At 38.0% G+C, this 23,449-nt stretch overlaps 1 protein-coding gene across 1 annotated transcript in view; it reads left to right on the top strand.

Annotated features, from left to right (window-relative positions):
- Positions 1 to 23,449, top strand: part of DPH6 (diphthamine biosynthesis 6) — a 445,312-nt gene that overhangs the window by 320,981 nt on the left and 100,882 nt on the right. The window contains exon 14 of the mRNA XM_082384997.1: positions 12,997 to 13,081. The gene's annotated coding sequence lies outside the window, so the exon portion shown is untranslated. The remainder of the gene's footprint in view (positions 1 to 12,996; positions 13,082 to 23,449) is intronic.

Genomic DNA, 23,449 nt, shown 5'->3' with positions numbered 1-23,449 from the left:
GGTGGTGCTGAATTTTCTTAGCTTTTGCTTCTCTATAAAGGTTTTAATTTCTCTGTCAACTCTGAATGAGATCCTGGCTGGGTAGTTATCTTGGTCATAGGTTTTTCCCTTTCTTCACTTTAAATATGTCCTGCCACTCCATTCTGGCTTGCAGAGTTTCTGCTGAAAGATCAGCTGTTAACCTAATGGGGATTCCCTTGTATGTTATTTTTTGCTTTTCCCTTGCTGCTTTTAATATTTTTTCTTTGTATTTAATTTTTGATCATTTGATTAATATGTGTCCTGGTGTGTTTCTCCTTGGGTTTATCCTGTATGGGACTCTCTGTGCTTCCTGGACTTGATTGACTATTTCCTTTCCCATGTTAGGGAAGTTTTCAACTATAATCTCTTCAAATATTTTCTCAGACCCTTTCTTTTTCTCTTCTTCTTCTGGGACCCCTATTATTTGAATGTTGGTGCATTTAATGTTGTCCCAGAGGTCTCTGAGACTGTCCTCAGTTCTTTTCATTCTTTTTTCTTTATTCTGCTCTGTGGTAGTTATTTCCACTGTTTTATCTTCCAGGTCACTTATCTGCTCTTCTGCCCCAGTTATTCTGCTATTGAGTCCTTCTAGAGAATTTTTAATTTCACTTATTGTGTTGTTCATCATTGTTTGTTTGCTCTTTAGTTTTCTAGGTCCTTGTTAAACGTTTCTTGTATTTTCTCCATTCTGTTTCCAAGATTTTGGATCATCTTTCCTGCCATTACTCTGAATTCTTTTCCAGGTAGACTGTCTATTTCCTCTTCATTTGTTTGGTCTGGTGGGTTTTTACCTTGCTCCTTCATCTGCTGCATATTTTTCAGTCCTCTCATTCTGTTTATCTTATTGTGTTTGGGGTCTCCTTTTCACAGGCTGCAGGTTCATAGTTCCTGTTGTTTTTGGTGTCTGCCCCCAGTGGCTGAGGTTGGTTCAGTGGCTTGTGTAGGGTTTCTGGTGGAGGGGACTGGTGCCTATGTTCTGGTGGGTGGGGCTGGATCTTCTCCTTCTGGTGGGTAGGGCCACGTCTGGTGGGGTGTCTGTGAACTTAGTATGATTTTAGGTAGACTCTCTGCTAATGGGTGGGGTTGTGTTCCTGTCTTGCTGGTTGTTTGGCATGGGGCATCCAGCACTGGACCTTGCTGGCTGTTGGGTGGAGCTGAGTCTTAATGTTGAGAGGGAGATCTCTGGGAGATCTCTTGCCAATTGGTATTACATGGGGCTGGGAGGTCCCTGGTAGTCCAATGTCCTGGACTCGGCTCTCCCACCTCAGAGGCTCAGGCCTGACACCCAGCCGGAGCACCAAGACCCTGCCAACCACATGGCTCGGAAGAAAAGGAGGGAAAATAAAAACAAAAAACGAACAGATAGAAAACCTCATACCAAATGGGAAAAGCAAAACTAAACAGACAAAATCACACAAAGAAACATACACATACACACTCACATAAAGAAAACAAGCAAACAAAAACAAAACCAAAAAAACCAAACAGAACTCTAGGACAAATAGTATAAGCAAACATAAACAGGCAAAATCACACAAATAAACATACACATACACACTCACAAAACAAAAAGAGAAAAAAGGAAAAAAATTTTTTTTAATTAAAAATAATAATAAAAAAATAATTTTTTAAAAAAGAGAGCAACCAGACCAATAAACAAATCCACCAATGATAACAAGCACAAAATCTAAACTAAGATAAACATAAAAACCAGAGACAAATCAGATGCAGAAAGCAAACCCCAAGTCTACAGTTGCTCCCAAAATCCACCGCCTCAATTTTGGGAACATTCGTTTTCTATTCAGGTATTCCACAGAGGCAGGGTTCATCAAGTTTTTTTTGTTTTTTTAAACTTTGGGTTTATTTATTTATTTATGGCTGTGTTGGGTCTTCGTTTCTGTGGAGGGCTTTCTCTAGTTGCGGCAAGTGGGGGCCATTCTTCATCACGGTGCGCAGGCCTCTCATTATCGCAGCCTTGTTGCGGAGTACAGGCTCCAGACGCGCAGGCTCAGTATTGTGGCTCACGGGCCTAGTTGCTCCATGGCATGTGCGATCTTCCCAGACCAGGGCTCGAACCCGTGTCCCCTGCATTGGCAGGCAGATCCTCAACCACTGTGCCACCAGGGAAGCCCTCATCAAGTTGATTGTGGAGATTTAATCCACTGCTCCTGAGGCTGCATGGAGAAATTTCCCTTTCTCTTCTTTGTTTGCACAGTTCCTGGGTTTCAGCTTTGGTTTTGGCCCCGCCTCTGCAGGTAGGCCACCCTCAGGCATCTGGTTCCTGCCCAAACAGGAAGGGGTTAAAGCAGCAGCTGATTAGGGCTCTCTTGCTCACTCAGGCCCAGGGAGAGGGAGGGGTATGGTAGTCACAATTGGAATGCGGGGCAAGCCTGTGGCAGCAGAGGCCAACATGACATTGCAACAGCCTGAGGGTGTGCCATGTGTTCTCCTGGGGAAGTTTTTCCTGGATCTTGGGACCCTGGCAGTGGCGGGCTGCACAGGCTCCTGGGGGGGTGTGGATAGTGACCTGTGTTTGCACACAGGATTCTTGGTGGCAGCGGCAGCAGCATTAGCGTTTCATGCCCATCTCTGGGTTCCGAGCTGATAGCTGCAGCTCACGCCCAACTCTGGCACTTGTTTAGGCGGTGCTCTGCCTTCTGTGGGCACATGGAGCAGGAATCCCCTCTCCTTGCGCACCCCGAAACAATGGTCTCTTGCCTCTTAGGGAGTTCCAGACTTTTTCCCGACTCCCTCCAGCTAGCTGTGGTGCAGTAGCCCCCTTCAGGCTGTGTTCACTCAGCCAACCCCAGTCCTCTCCCTGGGGTCTGACCCCCGAAGCCCGAGCCTCAGCTCCCAGCGCCCACCTGCCCCGGTGGGTGAGCAGACAAGCATATCAGGTTGATGAGTGCTGGTCGGCACTCATGCTCTGTGTGAGAATCTCTCCGCTGCACCCCTCTTGCTGCGCTCTCCTCTGTGGCTCTGAAGTTTCCCCCCCTCCCACCCCTGCTCATCCCCACCAGTGAAGGGGCTCCTAGTGTGTGGCAACTTTTCCTCCTTCACAGCTCCCTCCCAGAGGTGCAGGTCCCATCCCTATTCTTTTGTCTCTGTTTTTCCTTTTTTCTTCTGCCCTACTCAGGTACATGGGAATTTTCTTGCCTTTTGGGAAGTCTGAGGTCTTCTGCCAGCGTTCAGTAGGTGTTCTGTAGGAGTTGTTCCACATGCAGATGTATTTTTGATATATTTGTGGGGAGGAAGGTGATCTCCACGTCTTACTGCTCTGCCATCTTGAAGGTCTCCCCCAGTAATACAAATCTATGTAAATATTTTACTATTTGGAAATTAATCATAGATATTATGTTTACTTTCTTAACACTTACATTATATTTGCTACTGGTATTTGTTACTGGTGTTGAGATGGAAGATAAGCATTTAGTGCTACAAACGTGTGAAACACTCTTTTTTATCTATTAGAACTGTTCATATAATTCAATATAGCACATCATTTTGAGTTACAGTATTAACTTATATCTCTGTTTCATCACCCTCCCCTTCAAGGTTGGTGGTTTCTGGATAGAAATACCTTGCCTGCCTTATGTTCATTCCTTATCATCATACAGGTTCTTGTCATGGTGCCTGGCAAATAGTGGGTGCTCGATAAATGCTGTCATTAAATAAATGAATGATATTGGTGTTATAGAGGCATAAAAATTGTGTAGAGTTGCTATAAATGTTCAAATGCAATAGTCTTATAAAACTGTCAATTAATTATCCGTATCTTAGTGTACATCAAGAAGCAGCAAAGAACCCTGTAAAGACCAATACTCAAACTTAATCCCAAGCAGGTTATATGGCTCTATCCTATGTAGCGAGAAGGATGTGGTCACTAAAGACCTTCCCTAAAGTTTGGAGTGAGACTTCCAGCTGTTGACACTTGTCGGGAAATAATGATTAAACTTAAAGTAATTGTTGATAGGGAAAAATAGAGCTAGTCTGCTTTCAAATTGGACCACCCCTTAGAGGGAGGCAAGTCATGGTCAAAGGACAGGGTAGAATGAAGAGGGAACTAGTATGTATGATCTACTTTGTACCAGCAACTAAGCCAGGAGCTTTACATGTTACTTCCTATAGTTCTCACAACAGCAATAGGAGTTAGATAGTATTATTCCCTTTTATTAATGAGGAAACAGATTCCTCACAGCTACCAAGTAGGAGTCCTGGAATCGAAACTGTAAAATCTAAAACTCTTTTTTTTTTCACCATAGCAGAGTACATGATTGTGTTTCACTCCTGTCTTAAATCCTTTCTAGAATAAGGCAGGGCACAAATCAATTATACAAATTATTCCCACCAGCTTTATTAGAAGTTACATCCATCTTAGCAGTGGGAAGAGTGAGTGTCAAGGAGGGTCTTCACAGTGGAAGAGCACAGACTTTGACTTGAAATGGACTTTGAGCTGTATCCCTGTTCTGCCTCTTTCTTGAGCAAGTTAGTTAACCATACTAATCTTTGATTATATCATTTATGAAATGAAGATGTTCATAGAATTTTCAAATGGACAAGTACAATGCCTGAAGCAGAGAAGGCCTTCAAAACTGGTGGTTGTTTCAATCACTATTTAAGCAAAATAGTAATTCATTCTTCTTTCTGGGGATGCTACTTAAAGAAGGACTTTCCATTAGAGCAGCACAGAAAAAGAAAACGGCTATCTCTAGGGAGGGCTTAGCTGGTTTTATGACAAAGGGATATACCTCAAGGTATGGGTCAGCTTGATGTAAAATGCCTTTGACACACAGTGAAATATGGCTTATTATATGGAATTTATATTTTTCCTTGTCATTTGCTTCATTAAAAAGTGATTGATAGGACTTCCCTGGTGGCACAGTCGTTAAAAATCCACCTGCCAATGCAGGGGACACGGGTTCAAGCCCTGGTCCAGGAAGACCCCACATGCTGTGGAACAGCTAAGCCCACGAGCCACAACTACTGAGCCTGCACTGTACAGCCCGTGAGTCACAACTACTGAGCCCGCACACCACAACTACTGAAGCCCACGCACCTAGAGCCCGTGCTCCGCAACAAGAGAAGCCACTGCAATGAGAAGCCTGTGCTTGCCACAACTAGAGAAAGCCTGCGCGCAACAACAAAGACCCAACGCAGCCAAATATAAATAAATAAATACTTTTTTTTAAAAAAGTGATTGATAATACATCTTAAAATTCATCAAAATTTTGAACAAACTATTTTTGAGAAAAATATTACAAAGGTACCTCAAGGAATTTGCAAATATAATATACTGTAAATTATAATCAGTGCCATAATAAATGCAATGGAGAAGTCAAAACAGGGAAAGATAGTTCCAAGTTTAGAAGATAATTCTAGATTTGGGGTTTTCTGGGTCTTAAATCATTGGAATGGACTCTCAGAAGCTAAAGGAATATGAGAAAAATAGAGAAAGGGACACCAAGACAGTTACCTTCCTATGTGGTACAAACATAAGAATAGGGACAGAAAAACTAAAGTGTAGTATAAACTAAAGCTGGTGACAATGCTAAAATTTAATCATGACAAGTCATTTAAATGCAACTTTTAGAGTGAGAATTAAAACAAAGAAGTGATCATCTCACTGGTTGGGAAGCATACCGTAAAGTTAAAAGTTGAAAGAAAACGTCATCATCATTCACTTCCTATTCTGTTTCTGTCATCTCCAACCCATGGTGATCTTCAAATTGGAAAAGCAGAACAATAACAACACTAATAACAATAGTACTTTGTTATTGACACCATGCTTTTAATGCTTCTTCAAATCCCAGAGCAATTTTTCTGAAATCATAGTGGACAGAAATCATGAATTCTAATTCTAACTGGTGAAAAGTAGAACTGTGCCCTTGACACTCCCTTAAATTAAATTACTTTGTATGACTACTTTTTAAATCATAAAATATAATAAATCAATAATAATAAAAAAGTAGACCCAAGAAGCAGTAGGACATAAGTAATTATAGACCACCTCCCCAAAAAACAGATAGACACAAACACTTAACACTAATGAAATTTAAACCATTGCATCTGTCAGCTGTTCCCCAACTTATAAATGGACCACTAGGCAATTCTGTCCAGTTCGTCTTCAGTTAATATCAATGCTTTCAGCTGTTGACAGTGCATTTACAACTTAACATGGCTAAATCATTCAGACTGGAATCCCATTCAAAATTACACCATGATTAAACAGTGTCTTGTAGTGGAAAGGCTCAGGCTTTAAAGACAGATGTGGGCTTGTATGCAGGCTTTCCGAATTATTAGCTGTGTAATTATAAAATAAGGATAATAGTACCTCCTTGTCAGTTATCATGGTAAATCAATGCAATAATATTTTTAAGGAAACTGATCTTTACTGAGCACCTCCCATGAGTCAGGTAGCCTACTATTTAATCTTCTAGGCAACTTAATGAGGCAGATATTAGAGTCAGGCTTTGAACACAAATCTTAGTTCAAATTTCATGTGCCTTCCACACCTTGTAATAAGATGCCTGTCGTGTACAATGTTGTACACACCAGATGTCTAGGATTTTTTCATTTTGCATGACTAACACTTTATACCCGTTGAACAACTCCTCCAGCCTCTGGCAACCACCATTCTACTTTCTGCTTCCATTAGTTTGACTACTTTAGAAACCTCATGTAAGTGAAATCATGCAGTATTTGTCCTTCTGTGAATGGCTTATTTCACTTCTCATGATGTCCCCAAGGTTCATCCATACTGTAGCATATGACAGAATTTTCTTCTTTTCTATAAGTGAATAATATTCCATTGTATGTATATACCATATTTTCTTTATCCATTAATCCCTTGACGGACACTTAGGTTGTTCTTACCTCTTGGCTATTGTGAAAATGATGCAATGAAAACGAAAATGCAGTATCTCTTTGAGATTCTGATTTCAGTTCTTTTGGATAAATACCCAAAAGTGGGATTTCTGGATCATATGGTATTTCTCTTTAACTTTTTGAGGAACCTTCATACAGTTCTCCATAGCAGCTGCACCATTTTACATTCCCACCAACAGTGAAAAGGAGTTCCAGTTTCACTATATCCTCACCAACACTTACAACATTATTAATAACAGCTCACTTTTGTAAAGCCTATCCAAAATATTTAACTTAATTTTTATAGAAACAACTCTGCTTTGTTTTACATTCATATTACAGAGGAATATGTAATACTTAAGAGAAAGTACAAAATGCCAATAACAGTTGCAAGTAGCATATTCAAGTTTGGAATAAAGACAACTGATCATTTGTAAATGAACAACTCAACTGGTAGGGACAGAGTGGTGGGAATCTAGAGAAGAGCCAGAAGCCTAAATAATTCATCCTTCCATGAGTATCAATGAAGTGTTTATAAAGAGAGTGGAAAGGATTACTCTTGTGAAGGTGAGTTAAGAGAGAGCCTACTCCTTGAAATGAAAGGGTTGGACAAGATGACCTCCGAGGGTCCTTCAAGATCAAAATAAGCCTTTGTGGTAGACTAAAAATGATAGAACTGGATTAGAATTTCAAAGCTATCATCAGGGTCATATATTTAATAAGCCCTTGAAGGTTTTGATTGAGTATACAGATTTCATACCTTGCAAACTGACCCCTCCCCAGATTTTCTTTGAAGATATAAAGGAATTGTACAGGCTTTCTTCTAGTTTAAGAGGTTACACCTCTATTTGAAAGCTGATGCGCCTAAAATGCACTCTGAGTAGGGTTTATGGCTAGATCAAGCATACAGAGATGTGGCTTCACGTGCTAACTCTGCTTCTGACTGGTGAGCAAGGCAGGTTTTTCTGCAGTTCTGTTTCCCTTACAAAATGAGAAGGTTTAAGAGATGATGACCATGGCTTTGTCCAGTCCTACAGTTTAATAATTCTATGATTTTTAATACTTTCTGCACTCAGAAATTTTGATGTGAAAATTGTCACATATTTGGTAGCGGCTACCACCTGAAAGGTTGATCACTTTTTGCAACTCTGTCTTCTAGGCAGTAATCAGCCTGAAGTTTTTTTGTTTTTTTTTTTTACTGAAGATCAACAACTCCATTCCTTGTAGCTACATACCAGGCTGCTCTGTCACCAGTGTCATAGTCATCTACAGTGAAATCCAGATTGCTCTAGTTTCTGCTTCAATAGTAATTTAGAGCATTTCTCTGCCCTCTCTGTTTGGCAATGTCACACATTAGAACACTATACTCCAGTTCCTTGAGTATCCTGCTGTTGTCTCCTCCTCATACAAGGCCAATCAGCAGAACTGTGTTTCAATGAGCATCCCTTTAGTCCTGGTGGTCAGGCAGCTTTCAAGGACTTTGTAGTTATTACTCTTTTCTTGTCATTTGATTTTTCAGGTGGGATGAAATTATTTCAAAAGGTAGATATAATGTCAGCAGTTGTTCATGTTTACATACCTGTTGAATATCAGACAGCACTGGTTGTTTTTGTGTGTGATTTGCTGTGGATTGGGTTTCTCTGCCACATTAGAGCTGTATTTTCTGTCAATTTTTCTACATATGTATCTCTTTCAATTCAATTCCATTACCCTTAGTCAATATCTAATGAAACCTTAAAGCAGAAATCCCTGGAAGTTTTCAATTTCATACCTCCAGTGGAGAACCTTAAACTGCCCACACGATCTATGCTGGGGATGGCTAAAGGAACTCAGTTGTGTTTAGAGCTACTGAAACTGCACAACAAAATGCTAATACCACAAAATGACCTATTGCCTGAGTACCCTTTAAGGACACACAAGTCCTAGGTGACTGTTTCCACAACTCCAAATGTTACCTACAACCTATTGAGTTTGAAAAATAACCCACATTCCCAAAGGCGTGATCTAACTGATATAAACTCATAGGACCCAGTTGTATCTGAAGATACACAAAAATGTTTGTATTAAAGAAGATGTGTCAGGAAACCCAATTTCTCTCCTTTTCCAATGGAAAATGGGTCAAGCAATTCAGAGCAGTCAATCAACCTTAGTACATAGGTGACTTTTTTTCTTAGGTCAACTTTTCATACTATAATGATCCTCAAGACCTTGCCATTTTAATTTCCGTGAAATGGGGCAAGTTTAATTAACCTTGCTTGTAGGCTTAGATCTGCTCCAGGCTTTGATGCCAGTCCTGTTACTTTGCAGAAGAAGGATTATGAATTTATTTTCGTAGCCTAGAAGATTCAGAATATGGGTTCCACTCTCCCAGGTATTGCACTTCTTGGTTTCTTTTTCTTTCTTTGAAAGATTTAGAGTAGCTTTCCTAGAACACTGTTAATGTCATTCTTCTAAAAGCATCTTGTCTATCAGATGTGGCTGAATGAATCCATTGCAAAAACTAAACCTACACAAAAACAGCAAACAAACATAGAGCATCAGCTTTGAGAGTAATTTACAGAATTGTAAGAATATACAGATAAATTTATCAATTGTTAAATTTACATCTGTTGCAGTTTGACTTGTTGGAAATTACATGAATTGGATTCTACAGCATGTGTTTATTTTGCTGAACAAATTGTGTCCCAACAGTCTATCCTGTATATCCAGAATCTAGCAGGTGAATTTATGCTGATGGTTTGTCTCTCCAACAGTGTTTTGGCACATCTAAGTACTACTTTTAGCCCCAGGAAAGGATTCTAATCTCTAGAAAAGATTTTTAAATAAAGCCTTGCTAATATTCACCTTTGTAGGCACCTCAATTTGGCTGCTATTTCTGTTTCCTAAAAGATGGTTCTATTTTTTTTTTGAGTTTAATTTTTTTTTAATTAATTAATTTATTTATTTATTTATTTTTGGCCGTGTTGGGTCTTCGTTTCTGCGCGAGGGCTTTCTCTAGTCGCGGCGGGTGGGGGCCACTCTTGATCGCGGTGCGCGGGCCTCTCACTGTCGCGGCCTCTCTTGTTGCAGAGCACAGGCTCCAGACGCGCAGGCTCAGTAGTTGTGGCTCACGGGCCTAGTTGCTCCGCGGCATGTGGGCTCTTCCCAGACCAGGGCTCGAACCCGTGTCCCCTGCATTGGCAGGCAGATTCTCAACCACTGCACCACCAGGGAAGCCCAATGGTTCTATTTTAACGTTGCACATGAAGGAAGAAATCCTAGTTTAATAATTTGAGATTGTGTTTTTTCTGACAGAATTCATTTGCTTTTAGTTTATATCATAATCAGTTTATTTATTGCTTTGGTCCTTACACAGTTATCTTTTACCAGTTGTGTAAAACATTATACTGAATGTTAGATATTGCATGATATTTCAAGGAAATTTAACTTGAGCAATTATGGATTTCATCCAGAGTCTGGTGCCTCTGTTTGTCAAGAAGTTAATGTTTTTTCAAAGATAAAATGACTTTATAATCTATAATTATTTTCTTATCAATTACAATTTTATAATCTCCTGATTAGCTGGCACTTGGTACTTAACTTTACATTTTAGCTCTGCAGGGTCCTTTTAGACATTATTATTGCAAAGAAAAATCAAAAATCAGAGTGAATTCTTAGTATTATACTTGAAGCAATAAGGTGCAATTGCTGAAACAGCAGCCAAGCATTGTGGTATAGAACTAACTCACAGCTTGGTGCCCAGTCCCTGCTGAGAAGGAAATATAGGGGAACTGGCAGAGTTTTACTACATCTGCTCCCTGCTGCTAATGAGCTTTAACCTGTTTCATTGTTGTTATGCTTACTGTTTAGATATTTTGCTTGCAAAATTAATTCTTTAGCTGAGAGAACACATGAAAGAGGATATGATTTATAAAGTAGGACTGTTTAAAAATTAAAAGGTATCAGCAAGGGAGACTGGAGGCCATAATGAGTGATATGGTTACTTAATATCAATTCAAGGGCAGAAGCTCAGGTGGTAACACTGGAATTGTTTCTCAGTTTCTGTAATGTGGGCTCCAGCTTCAGGAGGTATAGTCTTCGCTTTGCATTGTGCATCTATACCAATATGCTTTACATTTATCAAAGAGATTTAACAGTATTTTTTTGCTTTGAAAGCTTCCTTGGTCCTCTAGAAAGTGCCAGAGTTTTAGTGATGTGTAGCCTCTGCAAACAATCAGGTTTCAGCAATAGTATTTTATTATAGTCAAGAACTAATGAACTACCTATGCCCAACTCTTGTAACCTATGCCTGATCACCCAAACAAAAGCAACAAGAACTCAGAGAGTAAATGGGCCCTGAGATTATTGTTAATGAAATAATAATGTCATTTTTATAGCTATAGACTCTTGCTATTTTAACTTTCACACATTCCTTTGCTTCTCACCTTAACTTTCTAAAGCAATCATATAGGTATTGTTCATTTTATAGATGTAGAACTGGAAACTTGAAAACGCATCTTATTTATCATAAGTGGATGAAAATTCTCAATGGGTCTGTATAAATCAGCACACATCCTATCGATGGGGAGTAGGATGGTCATCTTTAGATTTGCAGAATCATCCTCACCACTCTCATTATTGTCTTTGTCAATAATCATCCACAAAGCTATCCTACTTCTTGAATAAAAGCCAAATGTATTAGCTTTTCAGCCAAAACTGCACATTATTTTTGGTAATAAAATGGTTTGAAACATTCTGCAAAGAGAAGCAGGTTACTCTACTACAGCATTTCTCAAACTTTTTACTCTTGAAAGTAATAAAAAATTCTTGCAGATGTCCAGTTGTGGCCTGTATTCTTTTTATTATAGTGTTACTTGTACATGTAACACTATAAAACTAGCTATGAACTCCTTTACCTGTAGCTTTTTATCAGCTATACAATGAAAAAAACATAAAGGGTAAATAAAAATAAACCTACAAAACCAGTACAACTATAATTAAGGCATCGCTTTATTGTGACACATGCTGTAGTTAATTTTAAAATTATATAATTTACACAAATGTATACATCTTTATTTAGAACAATTATTTTAATAATCCTAACTGATTAATAAAGAAATATCATTAAACAGATATCCTATTATATATTTATTTCTACACACTGCTAATGAACTACTGCAACTTAATACTTAAAAAGTAGGACTCGTAATATATCTCCTAACCAAATAAGTGCTGACTCCTATGGTTTGACTTCTTTTCTGGCTGGTTTAGCTATACTGCAATGTGACAGGTAAGGACTCATTTCTCCCACTATTTCTATGTGAACCACTATAAAACCTTCTTTTGAGCAGAATGTCATGATATCATTTGGCCTCTACTTGGCACTAGGGCATCATTTATGTGTTAAGTCCACCTAAGTTCTCTTCCTGTTAGTGTAAGACCCAGTAGTACATTACTGTACTGCAATATTAATATCTTGATGTCAAATCATAATCTCAACTTACTAAATGTTAGGAAGCTAAAGTTTTATTCTATTAAAATATTTTTAACGGTGAAATTTTACTACAAACCAGAGTTTTGTCCTTATAATTGACAAAAGACTCTGAGAGCAATAATAGTGAACAAGAATGACTACAATAGTCAGTGCCCATGTTTGTATATGTTAGTGGCAAATGAGCACTTTAACCGTTGGTACTTTTTTTTTTTTTAATTTACTGAGTGCAAACATTTATTGGGTGCTCAAGCCTCTGTTTGCTGTCAGGGATATAAAAGGAGAGAAGACACAAACATCGCTTTCAAAGGGTGGAGTCTAGTAGGGTAGATAGACATGTAAACAAACAATGGTATGGCAATGCCGGCAAGCTATAATAGAGATAGGAATTAAGTGATGCCCAGAATCCCAGAGCAATTAACACTGTCTGGGGGGAATACAGACTGGAGCAGGGATTCTAAAAGCAACATGTAACTGTTGGTACTTTAAATGTTCACTGGCATCAACACAAATGTAAACATGGTCATAAATATATGTGGCAGTATCCAAATATAAGGTGATCATGTAGACGAATCTAAAAATGCTTCTATTATTCTCATAATGATGCTGAGATGGGAATTGGTGTTATCCCCATTTTACAGGTGAGGAAATTGAGAAGGTAAATAACTGTCCTAAGATCACACAGCCAGTACGTGGTGGAGCCAGCATTCAAGCCCTAGTTGTCTGGTGAGTATTGATGTTCTTAGGCATTGGAGCTGACAATTGGAAGAACAGTAATGTCAGCACAACTGCATTCATTAGTTCGTTAAATGCACATGCTTATTTTGCTATGTTCCCTTTTTTAATGGAAAATACATAGAAATAAAATTTTTAAAATTACTTTCAACTGTGGGTACAACTAATATATTATTTTTTTTTACTAAAATAAGATCCAACTTTTTCTTTTTTCAAGAAAATTAAGTAAGCATATTTATTATTTGACTAATCAGGCTTTGTAGAACTCATTGGGCAAAAATACACATGTGTGTGTATATTCTAAAATCAAGTGTCTTATTTCAAAAGACAACCCAAAACTGGAAAGAGGCTCTGGGGTTTCTTATATTGATTGTAAATATAGCAATTTCCATTTGAGAGTATACTTCAGAGTCTTTCTCAGAACTACCACTTTTTTTAATAAATTTATTTATTTGTAAATTTATTTATTTATTTATTTATTTATCTTTGGCTGCGTTGGGTCTTCATTGCTGCGCATGGGCTTTCTCTAGTTGCAGCGAGCAGGGGCTGCTCTTCTTCGTTGTGGTGCACGGGCTTCTCATTGTGGTGTCTTCTCTTGTTGCAGAGCACGGGCTCTAGGCACAGGAACTTCAGTAGTTATGGTACGCAGGCGTAGTAATTGTGGCTCGCGGGCTTAGTTGCCCTGAGGCATGTGGGATCTTCCCAGACCAGAGCTCAAACCCGTGTCCCCTGCATTGGCAGGCGGATTCTTAACCACTGCGCCACCAGGGAAGTCCAGAACTACCACTTTTTAAAGTCATTCATTCATTGACTTGTTTACTTATTCATTCGACATTTAAAAAAAAAACATTTTTTCTGATTATGATAGAAATGCACATTCATTACAGAAATTTGGAAAATCCATTAAAGTACAAAGAAGGAAATGAAAATCCCCTTCTTATTTCTGTACCCACAGCTAATGACTGTCTCATATTTTGGTGCATTTTCCTTCATAAAGATATCCCCAATGTGGGCGGGCCCCTCAGGCAGCCTTGCTTCTTGCCCCTCAGCAGGACTCTGCACCTGGTCACCACCCCTCAAAGAAAATCTACCTTTACAAAGTATAAGAGAAAAATAAAGTTTTGCTGAAGTTTTCAGGAGAAGGCAGAGGAGAAGGACACAATATGTACTGCACAGAAAAACTCAGTAGAGAATCTGCATTAGACATCTGGGTTCTTTGCCATGCCCCTAATTCCTATTAACTGCCGACTGCCATAGATCCCTGCCCATATTTAGTCCTGCTGCACAGAGCTAGGCTTGTCCTCAGCTCCAGCCTCTCTTCTCTCTGCATCCTCACACAGATCTCTCCACTCATTAAATAAGGACTCATCCCAACACCTTCTATCTTTACAAGCCAGCAGGGGTTTGCAAGAAACATGCATTTGTTGGCTTGGTCTTTTTTCCTTATAACATAATTTTTTTCTGTCTCATTCAGATATGTATGCATGTATATATGCACACACATATTGTGTATGCATTTTTTAAAATTGTACCTGCTATTCTTTGAACTGCTTTTTCTTCCACACAATATATTTTATTTTCCCTTATAATTAAATTTTCTTTGCAAACATGGTTTTTAATAGGTTATCTATAAAAAGATTTCACTATCTTATATACTATAATCTATTTGACCAGTACTCCACTGTTGGATATTTTGGTTGTTAACCATTTTTGCTATTATACATAACATTACAGTAAACATCCTATATACCTCTAATTATTTCCTTTGTGCACATCTCTATTTTATTAAATTTCTAAACTTGGAATTTGAGTCAAATTGAATGAGCATTGGGAAATTCGATATAAATTGCCTTCCAGAAAAGTGTTAGTGTGAAACATTCGTTGAGGACTTATTGAGTACCAGGCACCATGCTACCTGCTGAGGATTCAGAAATATGTAAAATGTATTCTCTGTTAATGAAGAGCTTGTAGTTGACTATTTGTTTTAATTAGATGTTAGGCCTCTGCTACTTTCTCTAAAAAGTCTATCTGAATTTCCACTCAGTGAAATGGTTGAGAAGCTGCTGGCTCTGGTCCTAAATTTATTGCTTAAATATATATATCAAAAAAACCCCACTCTAATTCTTGAAGCCAAATAAACTTTCATATGCAATGTTTGCCAGCATCTAAAACCGTGGGCATATAAAATAGTTCTCACTTTATCCCCCAAATTATGTTTTTTTTAAAAAATGTATTACTGTTTATTTATGGATTGAAAATTATTTTAATTTGATCTTGAAAAGGAAACCATTGTTTTGTTCATGTAAATATTATATATGAAAACTACCATTTTAAAACTTGGTTACAAATGAATGGGCATCTGTTAAACCCATGGACTTTGAAGTTTCAGCAGAAATGTACTTAATACTTGTTTTCTCAAGTCTGGACACAGTAAACATTTACAGGCCATTTTTGGGATTACCAGAATGCAAGGGATATAAGGAGGGGTGGACAGAAATGCATTAACCTTCTGGGAAAGGCTGAATAACAGTGATTTCCCAGATTAGTAGAATAGTAATGTAAATTGGCAAATATAATTACATTTAACCCTATGAATAGAACTTTAAGCCAAACAGTCCTTATTGCCAACATTTTTAGGCAGAATCGTGTTATATGTTGTCTCTAATTGTCTCTTACAAATGCAGAGGGACAGTAGTCACATTTACATTTCACATGTCATCTGAAAAACATGATGGTCTGAATTTGGTAGTTAAAATAGACTATTTTGTGCAATTAAGGTTGCTAAATAATCTAAATGACAATAGACTTTTTTAAAGACCTTAAAATGATTGAATGATGGTATGCTAAAGAAATTTGAAAGGCTAGGAAAGAAGATAAACGATGGCAAAGGTAGGCCTAGCAATAGCCATGCTTTTAGATGCCCCTCTCCTTCCTTTTTTTCCATTTTAGATGACTAAATGGTCCTTATTTTTCTAAGTGTGACAGCACTTTTCTTAGGCCTGAATTGGAGATAGTTATTTTAAGAGGACCTAAAAAACATAGTAGTAAGAGTAAGGATAAAGGCAGTTTTAATTTAAACAGCTCTACCACAATGATATACACAATACCTTACATTTTAAAAGGGCTTACCATACTCAAAAGGAAAAAAAAAGAAAAGAAAAGAAGTATGTGGGTGTTGTGTGTACAGTGGCTTAGACAGAATGATTATCATTTGCTCTCTGGAAATGAACTCCATCTTGGCCTTAAATTCTTATATTTCTTCCCAGAGTTGAAATGGCAGGTGAAGGCATTCAGAAATTTAAAGTGACTGATTTAACAACCTTGGACAAAGAGAACATGTCTGAAAGTTTGTCTCAATGTTTGACTTGACCTAGGAGAGTTTCTCTGAGACTTATTTTCTGAACAGTACCCTAGCACCTTGGGCCAGCAAAATGGCCTTTAAGCTTGAATGAACAAGGTATTTCTTTTCCTGTAGTGCAAAGCCTCACTATTTCATCTTTTCAAACTCCTTTACTGCACTCAGTGTGGAATTATATTGACAAGGGTAGAATTTATCTCCTAGAGGAGAATGCTGTGCTTCTGTTAAGTGCTAATATAACATTTATGTGTTGGTACCTTAATAACAGCCCCAGCTTACCTAATGAAAGTTGAAAGCAAACAGTACACTCTGAGATTTTATTATGACTGAAGTGACTGCAGTTTGAGGCAAATTATCCCTATTTTTGTTCCCATATCAAAAACAGAGATGCTAAAGCAATTGCTACATGTTTGGTGTGGAATTAGTTTCCACTCTCATTAATCTACAAGGAAGAGCATTTTTCATGTAAACAGCTCACGAGGGTCAGAGAGAAGAACTGTTGCTGTGAAAAATGCTCGTCAATAACTTTGTGAGTGAATTTTGAAATAAAGTGCCTGTAACCTGTCATTATTCCTTCCTCTCAAAGTCGAGAGTGAGTGGATGAAAATTGAGCCTGTGAATTGAAAGCAGGGTGAGTGTTATGGCCTTATCGACTTCAGGTAAAATGACTGTTTTAACTTGTTATTATTTTTCCATTCAGAGGTCAGGCAATGTACAGTATTACCAGCATAGACTGCAGTGTAAGCAAATTGGTATACAAAAAGGCTAGTACCCACACTCACAAAGCAGAGGAAAGTGTAAGTCACTAATATCAAGTGGACTCGTGATCTCTACAAAAACGAAATAACCAACAGTGCTTTGAAAAAGAATGGCGAAGGTATGTAAGTGTGAAGCATCTTGGAGGCAGGAAATATAAACCTGTTTAAATAAAAAGGCATATGTTTAGAAGGCAGTGACCATTTTTTAAAATCACATATTAATCTTACTTGTTTTGCTAAGGAATTACGGGACCTGAATACTGAGTGTTAAGCACCCCAACTCTATGTCACCTTAAAATTTTTTCCTGCCTCAGATCATCTTAAAAGTAATTAGCTGCTGAATTTTTCAAGTCCATCTGATATATTCTTATCAAAAGCAAAATATTGCTGTGGTTTTCCTTTTCACCTAGGAAAAACCGAACTCAATGAGGCTTCAAAACACCAAAAACCCTTTCCTTGTCTTCTAGATTTTTATTTCTAATTCTGAAGAACAGCTTAAGAATTTAGCATGGCTATTTTAGGTTTGCAAGAAAAACATCTTTTCTCCAAGTAATCTCAGGCCCATGGAAAGTGTACATTTAATACTTTTGTTCAAACAGTTTAATTTTTCTATTTCAGAAGACCGTCTAGTGTTTTTGTCTTCGATACTGATTTTTCCATTATAGACTCTGTTGGTCAGAAAATGAGCAGATTGACCTAGAAATTAAAAGAGGTTATAGAAGGACTCAATGACTGAAACCAAGTTTAGGGGGAAAAAGTATTACATTTAATTTTGGAGACATGTTCATATGCCTATTCGGCAGATTTCCCCAAATAATGTCAAAAGTTTGGGTTCTTTTACTTCTAAACAAGTTTTCCCTGGCTTCAAAATAATTTTAATGACCTAAGATAAAAGAAATATATTGCTTTGCATTTTCTCAGTTTATTCATTTCTTTAAACAAATGTTTAGTAGTTGGACATTGTGCCAATCATGGTAATACAGTAACCTCAGGAGAGTCCTTGCCTTCATCTAGTGAGGAAGAGAGTCAGGAAAACATGAGATAAGTTGCCATGAAGTTACTAGAAGAATGCAAGCTCCATGGAGGCAATGGTCTTTGTCTGTTTCTGTTCAGCAACATATCCTAACCACCTAAACCAGTACCTGGCACACAGCAGACACCGGACAGATACTTGCTGAGCACTGAATGGATGTGACTGGAGTATGCACAGTGTGCTTAAGAGGCTATGAGAGGGTCAGGGAAGACATTCCCAGGGAAACATAGGTCTAACATCCAGGAATGTTGACATGATTAAACTAGACAAAGTTGGAGCAGGGCCTTCTGTATCAAGGGAGCAAAGAATTCCAAAACAAGTTAGCAGAGAGTGGACGAACTGCTGTTAATTCTACATGGCTCCAGCAATGAGTGAGGGGTGGGACAGACAGAGCTGGTTGAAGTACATGGGGGCCAGACCTGAAAGGCCTTGGAAACCATGCTAAGGAGTTTGAAGTTAGGTCAAAAGTCATTGAATGATGGTAAGCATGCAGGGCCTTTTTTTAGAAAAGGCAGATATATCTTAGAAAAAGATTATTCTGGCTGAAGTGTAGCAAATGGACTGAAGAAGATTGGAATTGAGGAGACCAGTTAGGAGGCTTCACAGAAATCCAAGCAACATATAAATGACAGTGACCTATATTAAAATACAAGTAAGGGGACAGAAATGAATAGGCATATTTTAAGTGATTTAAGGAGTTAAAAATGACAAGACTTGTGGCTACTTCGAATGAAGTAGGGAGAAGTTGCTAAGGAAGACAGAAGAGACAAGGACAAGACTCTGCTCTCCAGCCTTGGACAATGGAGTGGATAGATGACATTTCCCAAGACGAAGAAAGTGTATTTGGTAGAGAAGGTGGCAAGTTTATTCTTAGATATGCTGAGATATTTAAAGCATCAAGTTGTTGCATCCCAGGTTTCTATACCGATTCTCTTTTTTCCTACACTCCCAATCTAGAGTTGCAAAAATCCATTGCAAATGGATGAAATAAACCTAAGGACCTATCATAGTAATTGCGAGCATACTTTTCTTACATACGACACAAATTGCATTTTTCAATATAAAAATATTCTTCTTTCCTCACAAGTCTTTTTCAAATGCAAAGGAATACAAAGAGTAAACTATTTCTAACAGTTAATTATTCTAACTATCCTCAATTGTGGCTAGTCAATGAAAAGCATGACAGCACAAACTAAGGCACCACAAATGATGTACTGTTCCCTTAAGGAGTTAATTTTGAGTGTATCTATACAGGTAAAAATACTTCAATATTTTTGCATTTATAGTTGTATGACATGCAGGGACTAAAGTTATAAATTGAGTTGAATGTCTATGCCCACATATATATTTGAATATAATATGATTTTTAAGCTTTTCTCTCTCTTGGTTCTATCAAAGACATTAAAAGAAAGATTCAAAATGCAAACATATATAATAGGACTCCTCCTAGTTCATATTGGTAATTATGGGCCATAATTATTAATTAATTAATTAAGAACTAGTAAACCAAAATACTTTATACAGCTCCTGTATTTAAGCTGTTTCCATTTATTACATAATTATTTAATTGACTAAATTCTTACTCAAGTGTGTATATGTAAACCTAATAGGGTTTCTGAATTATAGCAGATCCATTCTGACATCAACGTCCTGATTATTTTCTTTTACTTCCAGGAAGAACACGAGTGTCATGGCAATGCCAAGGACACAGGTGGCATCCTGGTGGTAGTGGTACTTCCCCATCTCCCCAGAGATGCTGCTATTGAGTGGCACGTCATTGCAGTGGCAGATAAGCCACCTAGAAGGAAGCATTTTGCTTTGTAGAAAATATCTGAGGCTTTTCAAGTTGAATGTGAAGCTGTGACTTCCAGTTCCGTGTCCAGTGCATCTGTCTATCTCCATTTCTTTAAGATGGACGTCGCCATCTATGTCCTCACCTGATTTAAACAGGACTCTAGAAGACCTGATGACTGTGTCTGGGCAAGCAAGGAGAAGACTATCCAAAGACAACCAAGGTGCACCACTGTGTTTAGAATATTCTACGAAAAAGACAGCATTAGTACCCATGTACTGCAAGCAGGTACGAGAACTATCAGAGAGGTGAAAGTACAGACTGTGGCATCACATCATATATGCTTGTCACAGAGAGAGTTTGAGAGAGAGAGGGAAAGAATAACATAAGTAGTGTGGGAGACATTTGTTCCCAGTCCAGTTAGAGAGAGTGAGTGTGAGGCGGGAGATGTGAATCCACTGCTTCCTTTGTTGATCTCCGCTCTCTTGTGCCTTTTGTGTGAACCTCTCACTGCCCTATGAATGATTGTAGTGTTTAAAGATATTTTTCCTGCTATATAACCCTCTTTATTATATTCCAAACCATATTGTACACATTAAACATTTGTACATACATATCAGAGAATAGGTTTGTGGACACAGTACCTTGAATATACTATCCTTTAGAGATGACTCATGGGATTTAGACCAACCCCGTGTAAATCTGACTCCATGATACACACACAAAGCGAGCCAGAGTCTCATCCCCAAAATCAGGTCTGACTCAAAGAAGAGCCCCGCTATTCATGTTCTAAAGGCATTTTACTAATATGGCTTTGAGTCATCCTTCTAAGAGACAGAAACAACCAACGTGCACTTGGCATATTTCACCATGTGGCTGGCTATTAAAACAAGAGGTCTGAACCAAAAGACACACTTCATTCTCATTAAGTGAGTCACGGTCAAGAGTCAGAACTCATAACCTACCAACTGGTTAATTTCCAACTTGAATAGCAGTGGGAAGTTCTCACTCTTCCCAGGCCCATGGAAGTTTTGGTTTTCATTGGACCAGTGTAATGTAAACAAGACTTAACTGAACAATCAATCCAAATTTGATATACTATTCCTTTATCGTATTAGCCTAAATTGTGTGCAAAGTCCCTCAGTGGGTTTTCAAATGCAGTTATACCTCAGGCCTTGCTACAGGTGAATTTGAATTCAATATTTGCAAATTGAATTGTGTTTTGAACATTGTATGGAAGTTAGCTTTTAAAATGCATTATTTCTTATATTAGATATTTCATAAGTAAGGTGACTAACTCCCTGCTCATTTGTTTAAATACAGATTTTAATATGTAGAATCTGTCTAAAGCAAGAACCTTTCTGTAGCTTCTCTTTAGTCTTTTGGTGACTGTTTCTTTGCAGACCAAACAGAATAATAACAATTACATCACACCAATCCTGTGGTATTATTATCTTTATAATATGGGGACGAGAGTAAGTCCCAGGTGGTTCTGATCACCACCCCAAGATTGGTCACCTGGCTCCTTAGAGGATGGTAAGGTACAGAATCCTCGTTATCTGTGTTCTGAGTCCATGTCCTTTTCACTACTCCAGGGTCTGCTACAAGAAGAAAGGGGAAATAGGTGTATGGAAATTAAAGAAGTAGCTGCTTCCACGTGCCATTAGAAAGCCTATCAATGGCTTTGAAATTGGCTCATAAAGGGAAAAACAGAGACTATACTAATCAACTCAGTGTCTGAATCTAAATCTTTTTGCAGCCTTGGGATTTTCATAGTTTAATCCTTTGTGAAATAAAATACACCATAATGGCCATCACAAACCACCTTGGGACAACTTTAGTTTTGGAGAAATACTAACTACATATATCTTCATAAAAAATAATTCTGGACATATCTCTTTGTACCTGTATGCTAGCATTTAAGGGCAGGGTCTATACATTCACATTTTTATGAATATGAATATGATATGAAATATTAATCTGTATTAATTTAATCATGTAAAAGATGGTGCTCCAAAGCCCCAGTATCCTATTTGAAGCAATATTAGAAGGATATTCAACTTGACATTCTTTAATATATTTAAAAAGATAAAGCAATGAAAATGTAGTAAAGAAAAAACTCCTCTCATTCAGGAAGGAAGGAGTAAACATAGAGCCTGACAGAATCTGGTGGTTGTTCTATGAGGACTAGTTTTAGAGGAAAAAAAAAAAAATCAACCAGGTTAAATGTATTTCCTTTCTGCAGCATGCCTACTTGCTTGCTGACAATCCACAATCTCATTTCTGAACAAATTATACTCATTTTGTTTGAAAAAGAAATTTAACACATACTTAAATAGAGCAGTTTTGTGGGGGAGAAGAACTGTGCTGAGCTATGCGTTATACTAATGGCATAGGGTGCAGAATGAGTCATCGTGGTTTTTATTTATTCATTCATCCTTAGATCCTTTAAAAAGTCTCCAAGGCCCTAATGACCATCATCATTATCATCAGTAAAATCTGCTTTCTGGTGAAAAGGCAATAGGCATTAAATTTAGAGGCAGCATTAAATTATCAGTAAAGAGGACTTGAAATAGTACTACACGCATATTCCAGGACACAATATACTGAAAGTTTATACAGCACCAGTCAGGCACTCTTCTTTATAAAGTCTGAGATTAAGATGTTCTCTTCTCCTTTACAAGGCAATGTCATTTAGCGCGGGAGAAAATTAAGTATAGGCCAGTTTCCTATGCTCCAGAGTCAAACATTGGAAGTCAAAGGTATGTCATAAGAAGGTTCTTAACTATAAATAAAATTTTAAGAATTATCAGTATCAAAACTTTATTTCGAGCATTTCCCCTACCCACTATAGTTCTTTGCATGTATTAAATAAACACTGTCCAGTGAGTGAAAAAATCAGTGAGAATTGTTTTGAACTAAACCTTGGTAACTCCTTTCTGTCTCAGAGGTATTTTAAATATTCCATTGTCATTCGGCAAACATAATAGAGGCTTTACTTCTCTGTGTAATCTCCAGCAAAAGAATGAGAACTAGATTCAAAGGGTCAAATTCCACTCATTTGGGTATGAACTTAGTGTGTCATCTGAAAACAGGGAAAGTTAATACCTTGTGATCAATCCAGAGGGTCGTGATGCTTGTCAGTCCCCACCTCCTTCCCTTACCCACAGTTCCATCACAATGTGGGCAGTTGATGCAGTTCAGAAAGTTACCATGAAAAGAGCAGACCAGAGAAGATGACTTCATTGCTTTGTGGAAACCTTGTAGGTGAGTGCAAAGTGTTCTGAATTTGGAGCAAGACCGTTAGAGATCATTCTATGCTATATATGATCCAGTCCCTTTAACTCCCTAAACTTAGGGGTTGCCAGATTTCTGATTTGGAAGCAGATGGTCAGGTATTTGAACTTTCTGCTTTGTA

The sequence above is a fragment of the Balaenoptera borealis genome, assembly GCF_965194805.1.
Source record: "Balaenoptera borealis genome assembly, chromosome: 3".
Classification (NCBI taxonomy): Eukaryota; Metazoa; Chordata; class Mammalia; order Artiodactyla; family Balaenopteridae; genus Balaenoptera; species Balaenoptera borealis.
Note: the sequence above shows the minus strand (reverse complement) of the source record. Positions and strands in the feature narration are given on the sequence as shown.